This window comes from Cupressus sempervirens, chromosome 3 (genome assembly GCF_028749045.1).
Source record: "Cupressus sempervirens isolate cs-2001-9-10 chromosome 3, ASM2874904v1, whole genome shotgun sequence".
Classification (NCBI taxonomy): Eukaryota; Viridiplantae; Streptophyta; class Pinopsida; order Cupressales; family Cupressaceae; genus Cupressus; species Cupressus sempervirens.
The window spans coordinates 549541370-549558382 of NC_143120.1; positions in this window are offsets into that span (position 1 = coordinate 549541370).

A 17013-nucleotide genomic window follows, 5' to 3' on the forward strand; every position below is an offset into this window, starting at 1 on the left:
GGGAGAAATGGTTAGTAGAAAGAGACAAAAATACAAAAAAAAATTCATCATAGATCAATCAATAGAATTACTAAAATAAAAAAATAGAGATGGAAATGAGGAAGAAAATTCTACTAAAATAGCAGAGGTATTTGTAAATTATTATAAAAACATCCTTAACAACTTTGAATTCTCAAATTGAATAGCTCAAGAAAAGATGTTAAGTACAATCCCAAGATTGATCACAACAACATATAATACATCACTCAATAAACTATTTTCTATAGAGAAAGTTAAGATGACTCTCTTTAACCTCAACCCAGATAAATCACTAGGATCGGATGGGTTCCAAGTAATTTTTTTTTTTTAAATGTTGGGAAATCATAGGGGAAGATCTATGGAAGGCAATAGAAGTATCAAGAAATGGAGGCTCAATATTAACATAAATCAATCATAAATTTCTAGCCTTAATACCAAAAAATTCAGCCACAAAATCACAAGGAGATTTTAGACCAATTGCAATATGTAACATAATATACAAAATATTTTCTAAAGCATTAGCAAACCGGGTAAAAGTAATCCTTCCTAAAATCATTTCAACTAAACAAACTAGCTTTGTGCTTGGAAGATTCATCCTAGATGGGATTGATAATTTAGGAAATCATTCACTCAACCTCTTCCGACAAGGAAGCGTGTATGTTCATGAAACTAGATATCTAGAAAGCATGTGATGTAGTGGATTGGAGATTTTATGTAAAACTTTAGAAGCATTTAGATTTTCACACCAATGGATCAAAGTAATATTCAATTGTATTTCATCACCAAAGATCTCTATCCTCATAAATAGTATTCAAGAAGGTTTTTTTAGTATATCCAGAGGTATTCATCAAGGAGACCCAATCTCACCTTTCTTATTCATTATTATGGCTGAAGCATTTGGAAGATCATTAAAGAAAGCTTAAGAAGGAAAAATAAGAGGAATAACTATTACATAAAATATCTCTAATATTACCAACAATTTGTTTATGATACTATTCTACCATGAATTAGTACCAAGGAAGAAGCCCAAACTTTAAACAAATTATACATGAATATTTAGAACCATTAGGATTAAAAGTGAATGCTGAAAAATCTTTTTAAAATTTTCTTGATACACCAATAGAAATGGAAGATTAAATATGTAACAAGATGGGATATAAGAAGGGTTCATTCCCATATAAGTACCATGGGATTCATTTAGAAAAAGGAGCAAGGAGGAATAAAGGATGGGACAATATTTTGGATAGAATTGATAAACAAATAGAAACAAGGAAAAGGAAATGGTTAACAAAAGCTGATAGAGCCATGAAAATTGATGGGATTACAAATGGGAAATGTATACTTCTGAGAGGGGGGGTGTGAATCAAAAGTACTAAACTCTAACCAATTAGAAGTACTAAACTCTAACCAATAAAACTTTTTAACTTTAAAATATTGCATGCATAAATATATAGAAATAATATGTAAAGCAAATGCATCCACATAAACACCTGACACTAGATATGATTACCCAAAAACCCTCCAATGAGAAGGTAAAACTGGGGTGGGGATGACACCCACAATTCTTCACTACCGTAGCAATAAAGTTCACCTGTTAAGGTTACATCATTTGACTATTCTCATGATCTACCCTATGAAAGGCTTGCCCTGTTAAAGGCTTACAAAGGATTGTTAGATCCTACCCTATTGAAGGATATTAACACCCTATCAAAAGTGTGTCTAGCTAAAGGACTTTAGAACACTCACTTGGAATGTCATCCTATTAAAGGATTTCTTAGTTACTGTTAAATCAACCTGGATACAAAGATTTCATCCTACTGATACAGTTTTTAGAAAGTATAGTAGAATGTTTGATCTGATGCACTTACAATCTGATATTGTTGATTTCAGATCCCAGTTCAGTTCATCTTGATCCTCTTTGACCTGATATGAAATTGTTGTAACCTTGACCCTTTGTTATGCTTAACTAATTCTACAATTTTTTCCTTCTTCTAAGTCACCTTGAATGTATGCTGATCAATTCACCCTTTTCACTACTATCATCACCTTCTCACATGCATTCTCTAATGCTTTCTCATACATATTGAAATTATGAGGTTTCGTCTCCCTTTGAAAAGACTTTGGTGGCTTAGGGTTAGGTATGTATCTATGATTGAGATTCATCTAACTTTCCAACTCAATTCCCTCCATTTTTCTTATTGGTTGCATGTTGATCACATAGGGAATCTAAATAGATTTGATCTTATCTTCAAAGCTTCGAGATCTATCCATATGTCAGCTCAAAAATGGTTTACATAGTTGTTTGTGCCATCACAAACAACTAGGTCAATTCTATGTTAATTAGCACTTGTTAATACTGATGCTCAACACATATTAAAATTTTGTTTGGCTCGATACTTGAACTTGCTCAGCATCTATTGTTCACTCGGCACTTGAAACTTGCTCGACATATATTGTTCACTTGGCACTTAAGACTTGCTCAGCTCTGTCTATCTGTTTAGCTCTGTCTGTTTGCTCGGCACCTACTATTTACTTGGAACTCATTGCAACTCAGCATCTATAAATTTATACTTGGCATATGTTACTAACTCGGCATGAACTTAGAAAATTTCTTAAGTGTGTTGATACTCAATTTTCAAAACCAGTCTAAGATCAATAATCTCCCCCTTTGACATGAGTGGAAAAAACACTTAACTATACATGATGAATCTAATCTCCTTGAGTATAATGTACATTTGGTTTGGCATATATACAAAAACTTCAAAAATTGTTCAAAAGTTTGTAATAGACTATATACCTCAAAATTTTGTGACTCCTCCTAAGTTAATGTGTATTTTCTGTATCCAAAATCTCTTTGAGTAGATTTGCCTCTGTCGTAACTCTTTGTCTTTAGTCTAATACTCTTTATCTGATGTGTTCTATTATGTGATGTTTCTTGTTGTTTGCTCTCCCCCTTTCTTTTCTCTATTTACTTTGTAACTCCCCCTTTCACATGTCTCCCCTTGCATAGATATTTCTCCCCCTTAAAATAATATTTATCCCCCTTTTTAACACTAATGTCAAAGGGTCTATACACTAAGTGTGTATTTATCCAAGAAGTTATTGTTAACTTCCATTACAATCTTGAGAGCAGCATCCCATTTGTCTATGGCAACATCTAATGACTTGATTTGGATGGTTGTCTTAGCTACAAGGTGAACTAAGCCATCTAATGTTGAAAGGTTAGGATCTTTCTTTAGTACTATTTCCGCATAGGCTAGTTCTTTCTATGGAATTTCTATGTGTGGGGTTAGGGAGGCTTGAATCTAAACTAACTTGTCTCTAGTATTAGCCTCTTCTATTGTCAATATTGCTAGTTCTTTCTATGTGTGAAGTGTGAAATGAAAGTGCTTCTCACTTTGAGCTAGGTTTTATGGCAACTGCATAGCAGATACTTTCAAGTTTCTCTCCAAACTCATAATCGTGTGGCTCATTTCTCGTGTGAAGAGTGTGGGGTCACACAATTTGGTGTACAATGAGAATATATTCTCAAGTATATTCTTCACTTTTTCTATCTTGGTAGCCAATTCTACTTGTGATAATGCTATGCCACTAGAGATTTTCTCATTAACTTCCTTTTAGACCATTCCATGAGTTTTGCATTAGTTTCTTGGTCTCCATTAGTCACCTATTCAACAATTATCAAATGGGAAATGTATACTTCTAAGGGGGGGTGAATCAGAAGTACTAAACTCTAACCAATAAAACTTTTTAACTTTAAAACATTGCATGCATAAACATATAGAAATTAAATGTAAAGAAAATGCATCCACGTAGATACTCGACACCAGATATAATTACCCAGAAACTCTCCAATTAGAAGGTAAAAGGGTGGGGATGACACCCACAATTCTTCACTACTATAGCAATAAAGTTCACCTATTAAGGTTACATCATTTGACCATTCTCATGATCTACCCTATGAAAGGTTTGCCCTATTAAAGGCTTATAAAGGATTGTTAGATCCTACCCTGTTAAAGGATTTTAACACCCTATCAAAAGTGTGCCTAGCTAAAGGACTTTAGAACACTCACTTGGAATGTCACCCTGTTAAAGGATTTCTCAATGACTATTAAATCAACCTTGATACAAGGATTTCATCCTGTTGATACAATTGTTAGAAAGTATAGTAGAATGTTTGATCTAATGCACTTACAATCTAATATTGTTGATTTTAGATCCCAATTTAGTTCATCTCGATCCTCTTTGACTTGATATGAAATTGTTGTAACCTTGATCCTTTGTTCTACTTAACTGATTCTGCAATTTTGTCATTCTTCTAAGTCACCTTGAATGTATGTTGATCAATTCACCCCTTTCACTACTATCATCACCTTCTTGCATGCATTCTCTAATGCTTTCTCATACATACTGAAATTATGGGGTTTCCTCTCCCTTTAAAAAGACTTTGGTGGCTTAGGGTTGGTATGAATCTACGATTGAGATTCATCTAACTTTTCCACTCAATTCCCTCCATTTTTCTCATTGGTTGCCTGTTGATCACATAGGGAATCCAAATATATTTGATCTTATCTTCAAAACTTCAAGATCTATCCATATGTCAGCTCAAAAATAGTTTAGATAGTTGTTTGTGCCATCACAAATAACTAGGCCAATTTTGTGTTACTCGGCACTTGTTAATACTAATGCTCGACACATACTAAAATTATGTCTGGCTTGGCACCTGAACTTGCTTGACATCTATGGTTCACTTGGCACATGAAACTTGCTCAACATCTATTGTTCATTAGGCACTTAAGACTTGCTTGGCTCTATCTATTTGTTTGGCTCTGTCTATTTGTTCAACACTTACTATTTACTTAGCATGTGAGTGACTTAGCACTCATTAACTTTATACTCAGCATCAATAACTTTATACTTAGCATATGTTACTAACTCGGCATGAACTTAGAAAATTTCTTAAGTGTGTTGATACCTAATTGTCTAAATCAATCTGAGATCAACAGAAAATCAAATTTATTCTTTCAGCAATTCCTATTTAACAAATGTTGTGACATCTTTTACCTAAAAATGTCAACAAAAAACTAGAAGGAAAACTCAAAAATTTATTTTGGAGTAGAATAGAAGATAAAAAGAAATCAGCATTTATCAAATGGGAGAATATATGTCGACCAAAGGAACAAGGTGGATTAGGAATTAAGAATTTAAGTTGGAAAAATGAAGTATTGGGAGCAAAACTAGTATGGTGAATGTACCAAGAAAGAGAAAGCAAATGGGCTAAAAATTTATATAATAATTTTTTGAATGTGAAAGACCCAACATCACTATTTAGAATTAGGAACCCTCCCAAAGGATCAGAAGGTTGGAATTTCATGGTTAAATGAAGATTAATGATTAGGAGATATGCCACTTGGGACATAGGAAGACATGATGAAGCACTATTCTAGGAGGAGTCCTAGGATGGTCTGCCTCCATTAAATAGCACTAACATTCCCTTAAATGTCAAAAATGTGCTTGTAAATTTATGGGGGACAAAGGTAGCTGATCATAAACATATCAAAAAGGAAAATGGGGAAGATATTTTGGTATGGAAAGATATGGAGAATGTATACCTAACACCTAGAGATAAAGAGACCTTGAAAACATCCTCAAACAGTGACAAGTAAAGCATAAATATAGGAAAGAAAAATTAATCTAGGGAGCTTCCAAAGATGGAACATACAAAGACAAGATAGGATAAAATCTAATTATCAATTCACAAAGATGGGAAAACATAAACATTCATGTTAAGCTATGTTGGGATCCAACATGTCTACCAAAGACAAGAATCTGCTTATGGGTAGCAATGCAAAAAAGAATTCTAATAGTTGATAGATTTACAAGGATGGGATTCAAAGGTCCATCAAGATGTAGTCTTTGAGGAAAATATTGAGATAGAAGATCATTTACTTTATAATTGTTCTTATGCTAAAGAAAGTTGGTATTGGCTTTGACAAAAGTTAAGTTGGACTTCCCCTCTACTCAAGGATCTTAAAAGTCACCTATTGGGATGGCATAAATAAGATAATTACAACATATATGGTAAACTATGGAACATATCTCCAACCATACTAATGTGGAAAATATGGAAAGAAAGGAATAGGCAAATATTTAGCAATGTAGAACTAAGTGCTCCTTCCTTTCTTAACAAAGTAGAAGCAAGCGTAACAGAAGTTATGAATAACTATTTAAGAAAAATATTCAAAATTGAAGGGACATTTATAGAATGGGATGAAGAGGTAAAAAGGAAGTGGGCCTTCCTAATCAATCCACCAATAGTCTATGAGAAAAAAGATCAAAAGGCAAGAAAAGAATGCAGATGGGAACTATCACCAAAAGGATAGATGAAACTTAACTTTGACAAAGAATCAAGAGGTAACCCAGGAAAAATAAGAATAGGTTGTATAATTAGGTTAGACACTAGAGAATGGATTATTAAAAGAGCTAAACCATTGGGCATCACCACAAACAACATAGTGGAATTATTAGCTATCAGTGAGGAGCTTGCAATAAATTTAATAATTAGGATAAAAAAATAGTCATTCAAGGAGATTCCCAAATCATTATAAATTCCATTAGAAAACAAAAAACTCCAAATTGGGTGATGAATTCAAAACTTGAAAGTGTTCTAAGTTTAATTGACAAGTTCAAAGAAACAAGGTTTAAAAACATATATCAAGAAGGTAACACAGAAGCAAATTCTTTAGCAAATAAAGGAGTGGAAAGTGAGAATTTTATTCTTCAAGCTTCAACATTGCCTTAGGAATGGCTCCTGGGTTAGTTTTTTCCTTCCTTAACTTTACCTAGTTTTTTCATTTTACCCTCTCTTTTATTTATCTTTTTAGTTTCACCACTCTCAAGCCAAAATTTTAATTTTAAAAATGTTTAGTATATATTTTAGTGGGTAAATTAGCCCCGACTACTAAAGCTTTATTAGAAGATCAACATCACCAGTGTTGTTGCAATCATGTTTCTTACTAGGCTTTAAGCATGTCAGTATATCGTGAGTATTGCTCACCTCTTTAGATCTTTCTAGGTCTTTCGCGTAGATCCTTGGTGACTCTATTTAATTTGAATCTTAGTGTATACTCTTATCATTTTTGGATGTTTATCACTTAGTGATAGCTTTTAGTATTTTTATATTAACATGGAGTCTGTGATTTCTCTGTATCATTTTTTTTAATTTTGTTCCATGGCTTTTCGAGCATCTATCAAACCAAAGAGATGGAATAGAATTATGAATCTAGTAGACTGCATGACTAGGGTTGTTGTCAATTAGGTTATTGGAGAGAAGTCCTTTGATTATGATTTTACCTAGTGTAATAATAGCTCTGTCAAAGGCTCCTTCATAGGATGTTTAGCTAGGAGCAATGTTGGGAAGTGGGAGATCATTCATCTGTGTTTTAACATCTTCGATCCCATTTGGCTAGAGGGTCTAAAAAATGTAGTTCTCAGCATTGATCAAAAACTGAAGATTCCTCTACCTAAAATATATATGGCTCACCCCCATGAAAATTTAGAGTTATCTAATGTAGCAAGGTGGCCATCTCTATACATTCATGAGAACATTCAATTCTTCATGGTATGGCCAAAGATGGAAGCTAGTATTAATTTTCTGCTACAATGGAGGGGAATTATAGAAGAATGGAGCAAGAATTGGTTATTCCAATATCTACATATTTTTGAGGCCTACGTCAAACTAGGGGTGGACTTTGACAATCTCAACAAATTGGATTTCTCACTACCAAATTTTTTCAAATCAAGCAAAGAGCAATCAGCTTTGTATTTCCACCAGGATCTAGGGTGGATGATCTAGATAAAGTTGTTGATATAATAATGATATGCTAGAAGAAAGAGGAGGAGACATAACCCTCCAGTAGTCTAGGTATTTTTTTGGGAGGATGCCCTATTTTGAGATGGTTTTTTGGTTCTCACCATTTTCTAGTTGTTGGCTCAGGGCTAGGAAGTTTTTCATTATATGTTAGCTTAGCTGGTTGGGTGGTCATCTTCTTTTCCTATTTCTAGATTCTGCTTTCTCTATTTAGTCTCCCTAGGTGGCCAGATACATTTAGTTTTGTCTTTAACTTTGAATTTTTTATTTGATTACATCTTTCCATGTTAGGTTTTTTTCATCCGATGGGTTTAGTTGTATTCAATATTCTTTGATGACTTGTTTTAAGTATGTTTTGTTACTCATGTACATATGGAGATAACTAATATAAAGTTAAAGTTGTAGAAATGATGAATAGTACCTTCTTGTATCTATATTTTTAGAACTAATGGTAATCTAATATATCATTTTTATTCTACATCTCATTTTATGGTTTAGTCTCTGAACATTTTGATGTTTTGGATAGATTATATCCTAATTGATTGATGATTTAGACTGGTATCTTCATAGCATTTCAAACTAGGAGGTCAAAGCTCCATTGCTTGCAGTTAATATATTTGATAGTCTTGAGTAAAGATAGGAAAGCAGACTCAGCCTTGTAAAATTAGGAGTATCACTTTTAATTTTTTAGTTAACTTAGCCATTTGAATATTTTCTAAAAATAATAAAATACTTCATTTAGTGCATTCTCACTCTACAATGTATGAATTATCAGGATATGTTTTATCTTTTCTGGTTTCTAGTAAAGTTGTCATGGATTTTAGGTCATGCTTTGTTTTTAAGACTAACAACTAAAGTTGCAATGAAGTGTGTAGAGTGACATATTATCAATTTGGAGCAGCAAATATAGACAATAAATTTTATATTCATATGGGAAAGAAGCTACAATCCTAACTAATGGATGGGCTAGTATTTTATTACTAAATTAATAATGATATGATTATAACCATTTGAAGGAGAAGGAAGTCTCCCAGAGACACCTCCTAAGTTAGAGTTACAGTAACAGATTAAAATTGAAGAAATAAAAGAGATACACATTTCAATACACTTTAAAACTGGGGACATATCTCTTTCATTTATGTAATTTGAAAGGACTTAGGTCCCAGATAAGACTGGAGGCTTCCTTCTCTATTCTTTCCTACCAATACTCATTTGAACAAAGATTCATGTGTTTTTAACAATTTTATTAATATAATATCAAAGGCTTAGGTTGTTTACTAATTAAAATAATAATAATAATTAAATTTTTAAATTTATTTCTTTCATTTAATTAATTTCTCAATCAATTAAATATAATGAAAATGATTTTTCTTTGTAGAATTCTTGTTTAATTAAATCTTTTGATAATCTCTTTAGTTGATTTAATTATACTTGAAAATCACAACAAACCAACAAACTCAATAAGATAAAACTCAACTAAAAGGACAAAGTATGAATCAAACTCAAAGGTAAAAAATATCAAATTCACATCACTTTGATGAATTGAAAAATGTAAACAAATTAGGTACTTGTCCTATATTTTAGGACAATTGGCTCAAGTTTAGGATTTGGACTTGAGAACTATCTCCCCTCTTTTACCATTGAGATACCGCAATAGGGCACACTCATCTTAGAAATTCAAGAAAGTCAATGCCTGGTACCTACAATCTGCATAAAAGTCAAATATGTACATATGCATATATATCTAAACTAAATAGGCAATGGAAGGGAGTGGTACATCATGTAGATCCCGACTAGTAGGTGACTACAACTCCCTCCCTCAATCACATCAAAAACATCAAACATAAAGTAAAACATACATGTACACCATACACATATGAGTATAGAATAAGTAACCATGAAAATTGTATATAAATCATTCATCTAACAATCATCATAAAACAACTAAAATCACTATATAAAACATACAAAGCATCGTCATCAAAAGAATAACCATGAACACGTGAAATAATTAAGTATCAAGTAGCTCATCAAATAAATAAATATGGAATTACATCGATCAAATCAAGTAACCAAGAACCACTCAATCATAACACATAACCATAAAAGTTGGCCTAAAAGAATTTGGAAATAAATGATGAAAAGAATACTAGGCCCCCTTAGACTTAGGCTTACTCCTAGAAATTGACTATCACTATTAAGATAACAAAAATGAAATATACAGTCACGAAATAATGTTTGAAACACCAAAAATTATGAATCCAAGTTTTATTTTCATAAATCTATTGTTTCCAATTTTTTTGTTTATATTTTTGGTTGATAAGTTTTGTTGTTTAATCTTGATGCTGTAATCACCTAAAAATGGTCATCTAGACTATTAGCCCCCTTCTAAGCATTTTGGCTAAATTAATTTAATCACTTACCTAAGCCAAATTGCTAATAATCAATTTATTTGATTATAACCTATAGTTTGACTATGCTATCCTAAGTTCATTATTTGATTAAAAGAACATGTCCCCTTTTAATTAAATAAAAGACCCCATTTTTCTAACTCACTTAAAGTGCACACATAAAGTCCTTTTTCTATTTTGCAATTAAAAGAAAAGGCTTTGTGACTTTTGTCTTATATGACAAGTTAACTTATATTTTATTGGTTGACTTGTGTGTGCACATGGATCACTCCTCTTTTCAAATTCCACCGTTGATCATCCACCATCTTCATCTTGATCTCTACCGTCCGTACAACTTTAAAAAGGAGAGAGCTTTCCCCCTCAAAATCCATCCATCTTTTGAACATTGTTATGCTGCATGTTTTCTAATAGGTTTCTTTGGAGCTTTGTGGAGAACTTCTATTTCTTGTCTACATTCTCTCATCCATGGCATCATGGCATTCTAGCTTAGCTTAGCTTTCATTTTTACATGTAGCTTAATCTCACATAGCTTAATAATGGTATTGTAACACTTTCATCCATGCTTAGAATAGCTGCACTTTTCATATTTATTCTAGTTTAATTTTTAGTTGCATTGCATTCTTGAGGAACTCCTTGGGACATTTGCATTCTTGCATCTTGTCTTTGGAACCTCTCATTGCATGGTTTACTAGCAAGAAGAGTATATTTAAGGCTCATCTGAGAGCCTTCTTATTCTTGAAATATACTCTCTTGCACTCCATGGATAGGGAGCTCTAAGCTGGCATCCAAGCATTTCAAACTCATGGAATCGTTTGGATAGAAGGGTTTAGAGTGTGACACATTTTTAGTGTACATTTTTTGGCGCCCACCGTGGGGCTTGAATCAAGTTCTAGCTCCATTTGCTTTCATTTTTTATCTCTAGTTTTTTACAGCAGCATATTGGATCTAATCAAGTACTTTTGTAGAATTATCATTTTGGTTTTAAGGCCAACCCATAAGTAGATTGATTTGAAGGCCAAAAATCTAGTTGGTTTAAAGATTTGATCATATCTTTTAAACCGCTTAAATTTTGGTTCTGAAATTTTTTTTACAAGTTGGGTATGTGTTCAAAATGTTTCAGTCCAATTTTCAGAGAATTTTGACATGATTTGCAAAAGTTATGATATTTTTTATTTTTTTCATAAAAAGTCATTTTTGGTCGCACATCAGCGTTTTCTTCAAAAAAACTTACATTTCTACAAATATTTTTCAATTCTAATGGGGGTTCTTTCTTTGTGTTTTGAATTTTGAGGTCATATTAAGGATCAAAAACTCGATTTGAGAAATTTGGCCTATTTTGACAAAATCAATCTCTAGAGCGCAAATGAAGAGATTTTTTTAAATTTCTTACATTTTTGGAAAGCTCTCTGATTTTTAATAGGGGTCTCTTCTTTTCATTTTTATTTTTGGATAAAAAATCATAGCAAAAAAGTCCAATCTTGTTGACTAGGTCAAAATCAAAGAGTAAAAATGAGAGCATTTATGATTAACTTGCACTTTCTTTGCATGCACTTGGTTGGAAGATAAATTGGATTTTTGAAAAAAATCACCACTTTTTATTGCAAATTTTTATGTTATTTCACACTAACTTGTAGTGCTAACAAGTTGTGATTACAAGTTTCCATCGTTATGAAAAAAATTGAAACATTGCATAAAAAGAACGCATGTCAAAGCTTCAAATGCACAAGGGCTACTAACGATTGTTTGCAGGGCTGCCCAACGCATAAAAACCCAATTTTGCTTGTTCTTTACTTTTACATGTGTGGCATATACTAGTTGTTTATTTTTAAGCACATTAAAACTTACAATTGGGATCTTTTGGTGATAGGAGAGTATGCTCTTCACCCTTGTGGTGAATCAGAAATCTTGACTTACCATTTGATTTCAAGAGTAAGAGGCAACTGAATCTTTTTGGCGTGTTTGGGAGAAAATGATTGGAATAGAAGAGTATGCTCTTCACCCTTATGGTGAATCAGAAATCTTAACTTCCAAAAGTTGATCCACTCTTTGTGTAGTTTAGAATCCTTTAGAGGGCCTGCTCTCGGACAACCTGAGAGGAACGACCCAAGTGGGGACAAGCAGATTACCCAACTCTTCCAACCCACTATAAACTCAAAGCTACCAAAGACACAAAACTTTGGTAGACATAGTGTTTGTCTTCGCCTAGTGTGATCGCGTATGGGATTTCAACCATAGGGAGATCACTAGGCAAGAATGCTTAAGGTACTCTTGTGATCGCGAGATCGATTACTCATCGCAAGTTGAGGTGTCCCGTAATTGAGAGCAAGAAGAACACTATTAACAGAAGCTTTATCTAAACACCCTAAGTTAGTAACTACCTTTTTTAGCCGCTCAACTTCTCGGTGCAAGGATCGATCCTAGTGGACTACCCGGATCACCCCAAGATTTTACACTCACTGTCTATGTTCCCTTGGTTATGCTTATGGCATTTCCATGACAAAGCCAATATCTCTTGTGGAAAACCACTTGGTGTGAGGCAAAGGAGCATCAAGCGTGGGCCAAGTTGTTGAGTAATGAACCATGTCCTTTAGGTAGATATTGCTTGATGTGTTCTCGAATGTGCTAGACCTATGAAATTTTTTTGAACATACACATGACAATAGTTCTAAGGATTTCTTTTAAGATGTCACATATGCTTGTATCATGCAAATTTGCTTTGTCCCTTGCTTGATTGTTTGAAGACTACTCTATGTGTCACTATCTTGCTTGGAAAGAAATTGCTTTTGAACATCAAACTCGCTATGCTATCAATTATTGTCAAACTTTGTCAACCAAGTCAAAATGTCAAGTGCAAACATTTTCTTGTGTTACTTACTAAGGGGAGTTTCATCATTTGACTTTGATTTGCTATGTCTCTAGTTTTTGAACATGCTTAAAGTGGCTCTTTGGTCTTAGTGCTCTTGGTCTTTCTATCTTCATGGTCTATGTCCACTTGCTAGTTATCTTTTTGCTGAAATGGTTGCCTTGATTTCTTGACTACACTCTTGGGTTGGAAAAGTTGTTCACTTGTCACCCCGCTTGCTCTATCTATTTGGCTATTTTGGCATCTTGCCTAGCTATTGACTTGAGTCATTCATGTCATAAGTTTCTTGGACATATTGTTTGACAAGTCACTTAAATCTCTGTCTACTATATTGGCAAGTGAACACTCTACCTCCTATAGTTTCAACATCAAGTTATCTTCTAGGCTCTTTTATGCTTGGCTTTGCATCTAAAACTATGGGATCTAAACCTTGTGCTACCAAACTTCAACCAAATCTAGATGATCATGATATCCTCCATGTCACTAAAGAGTTTCAAGATCTATATGCACAATACAAAGAACTAGAAGAGACAAATGATCTTTCTTACCTTCATTTCTCTAAGCGCATGACAAAAATGAGGTCTAAACTTGAGAAAAGGTTAGAGGAGAAGATTGCATCATTACATGAATCTTCCTTAAGGTCTTTACATGCATGTGAGTCACCTTCTTTGAGGTCATCCTCTTCTTTTAGGTCTACATGCTCTACTTTAAGACATCAAATGTCTTCATCTTCTAGATCTAAAGACCTTTTTAGAGAACAAGCAAGTGATACCTACTTTGAGCCTATTCCAAAATTTCATGATAGACCTATCTTTGACCAAGATAATGATGAAGACATGAATGCATTCTATTCACTTGAGAAACAACAAGAAGATCCTAGACATACTTCTAATAGAACTTTTGCTCCCTTGAAAGATTCTTATGATGACACTTTGCAAAAACTTCTTAGCAATAAGATCATCATGTTACCAAAGTCTAGCTCATATGGAAACCCATTCTTGGATATCTATTGTGCTTATCATCAACATAATGAGCATAGTACTTCAGATTGCATTGAACTAAAACATAAAATCCAAGATCTCATTGATAATGGAATTATTGATACCTCTAATGATTCATGCGATGAGGATACTTTTCTTGAGCAAGATTACATTAATGAACCTATGTCTAGTAGCAGCTCTATTACATCTTCCACTTCTTCCAACACTTGTGCATCTCCCAACACTTCAAATATTTCCAACATACCTCCATCAAATAAAGAACCTAATGCTTTCCACATTGACTATGTGTATCCTCAAGGGCTATCTCTAAAAGAAACTCAAGCTAACCTTCATTTGGCTGCAAACCTTTTCCATGCTACCAATCCTAAACATCCTCAACCTTCATGCACTACTCCATTCACTCTTCATTCTCCCTTGTCCTTAGAAGTGCCTCCATGTCAAGAGGACCCTCAAAAAGAAAAAGCTATAAATGTCAAGAAAGATCAAGATCAAGCACCCTTTCATCTCTTTCAAGATTTTTCCCCTCCATATCTTATATCTTGTCCACCTCCTAAGTATTATGAAGATACCACTTCCATTATCTCCCTTGAGCTTACTGAAAATTATGAGAAAAGTTCTCTTCATATGCTATCCAAAGCTACTTGTCAAGATCAAAGCATCCCCTCATGTTCTACTTCTCCATATCCACTTCAAAATTGTGCTCAAGCTTCAAGTGCTACTATTAAAAATGTTGTTTCTATCAAAGGTACTCATGAGTCTATTGATGGCTTTGACCATGTTGCTCATTCTAAAGATGTTGATATCCCTTCCCACTATTCTTTTGCATCTGCTAAATCTATCCTTGGTCCTTATCCATCTAAGCTAAAGCATTCAAACCTTCCATCCATATTGGGGCCTTATGTTCCTCCATCTCCTACATTCACTCATACCGCATTCCCTAGCTCTCCTATATTACCTCAAGATCAACAAAGACACTCATCCTTGATGACTTTTCACCCATCTATACATCTAAACCAGTCATATCATCCTTATTCATCCACAAATCCCAAGTCCTTTGGAAGTGAGAATAAACATAAGAATCCATTGAAAAATGAAGATCACTATGTCCCATCTAATCGACATGTGAATGCTAAGAAGGAAAATACACAAAAGAGACTACAAAGGTCCACTATTAAGAGAGTTAAATCAAAGAAAATGTGGGTTCCTAAATCCATCATTGAAGAAATGCACTCTCAAACACCCAAAGAACGAGTAAAATCTAAAGCTATGTGGATTCCCAAGTCTCTTTTAATAGACTTGAATATTGAAAATACTTCAAAGTTGACATTCAAGCTTCCAAAGGCTTCCATTCCATCTTCTTCCAAAAATCTTCCTAAAAATATTCCAAAACCTTCCACTGAATTTTTTCCAAATATTTTCTACCACCTCATACATCTAAATCTCAAGCTATTTCATCCATGATTCCTCCATTGTTCCAATACCCTTCAAGGTGTGTGTCAATGTTGATCTTGTCCATTATTTTAGCTACCCACATGAAATCCTCTAAAGCCTACACCTCCTTTCTATACATGAACTCTTATCCTCAATATATTCTTCCTACTACCATTTCTCTTTCATCACCCTATCAACATCTTTGAGCATACCATTCTATGGTCTCGGCTTATCATGACTTATCTTTTCTATAAGAGCACTATCTACATTCAAATAGCTTGAGCTCTTTCTAAAAATTCAAAAAAAAAATGAAAAAAAATGAAAATGTGCCTTGGTGAAAACCACTTCTTGTGGCACCTTGGTAGCAAAAGTAAAGAGAAATAAATTTATCCTATGGTGAAAACTACTTCTCGTGGCACCTTGGATAAGTACCATGATGAAAACCTGGCAAACAGGCATCATGCGTAATTCTTTCATCATCCATCTATCCTCTCTTCTCTCTTTGATCTTGACAATGTTGAGCTATCTTTGCATATTGGCTATCTTATCCATGAGATTTTCTATTGTGCTCTCTCATTCACTCATAGCCTCCATCTTGAGCTTTATTTTTATTGCTCTATCCCATCGCTATCCTATCTAGTTGACCCCTTGGTATTGATCATAATAAATGAAACATGGTTCTCATAGGTCTCTTGACATGGCTACTCTTTTGGACTACACGCTTTCATGCTATCTTACTCATTAGCTTCCATTGCTTACCTTATATGCTATCACACTTTTTGGCTTCACCACTTATCCTACATGCTATCTTTCTCATTACTTCCATTGCTTATCCAAAACATGCTTCATATGACTATTTCACCTCTTTTCCTAGCTTGGGTACTCTTGAGGAGTCAGTCCTTGAGGATCACTTTCACTTGCTTCATACTCTTTTTTCATCCATCTTTGCTTATCTATCGGCTTGTTTTTCCATCATATCCTATACCTTGCTAGACATTGGGAAAAAATAATGTGATCTTGCTTGAGAACTGGTGATATCTAAAACCTTCTAAAAAAATCCAAAAAATCATATATGATGCTGAAAAAATCTTTAAAATTAGAAAATGTCCTGAAAAAATGATCATCTTAGTGAAAACTTAGCAATAGGCACTTTGATGTATCACCAAAAAAATCAAAAAAATCAAAAATACAAAAAAAAATTGAAAAAAGTCCTGAAAAAATCTGTCAAGTGGTGAAAACTTGGAAACAGGTGCTACTTGAGACCCTTGCACCTATGTCTATCAATCTCAATCACCTATTTTGCTACACATTTCCTAGCTTGGAATTGTTTCTTGTCTTTTTCTCGGGGGCATAGTTACATAGCCTATTGAGGTATTCTTGTGCATTAGAGTTTCTTTGATAACTCACAAAATAGTGTTT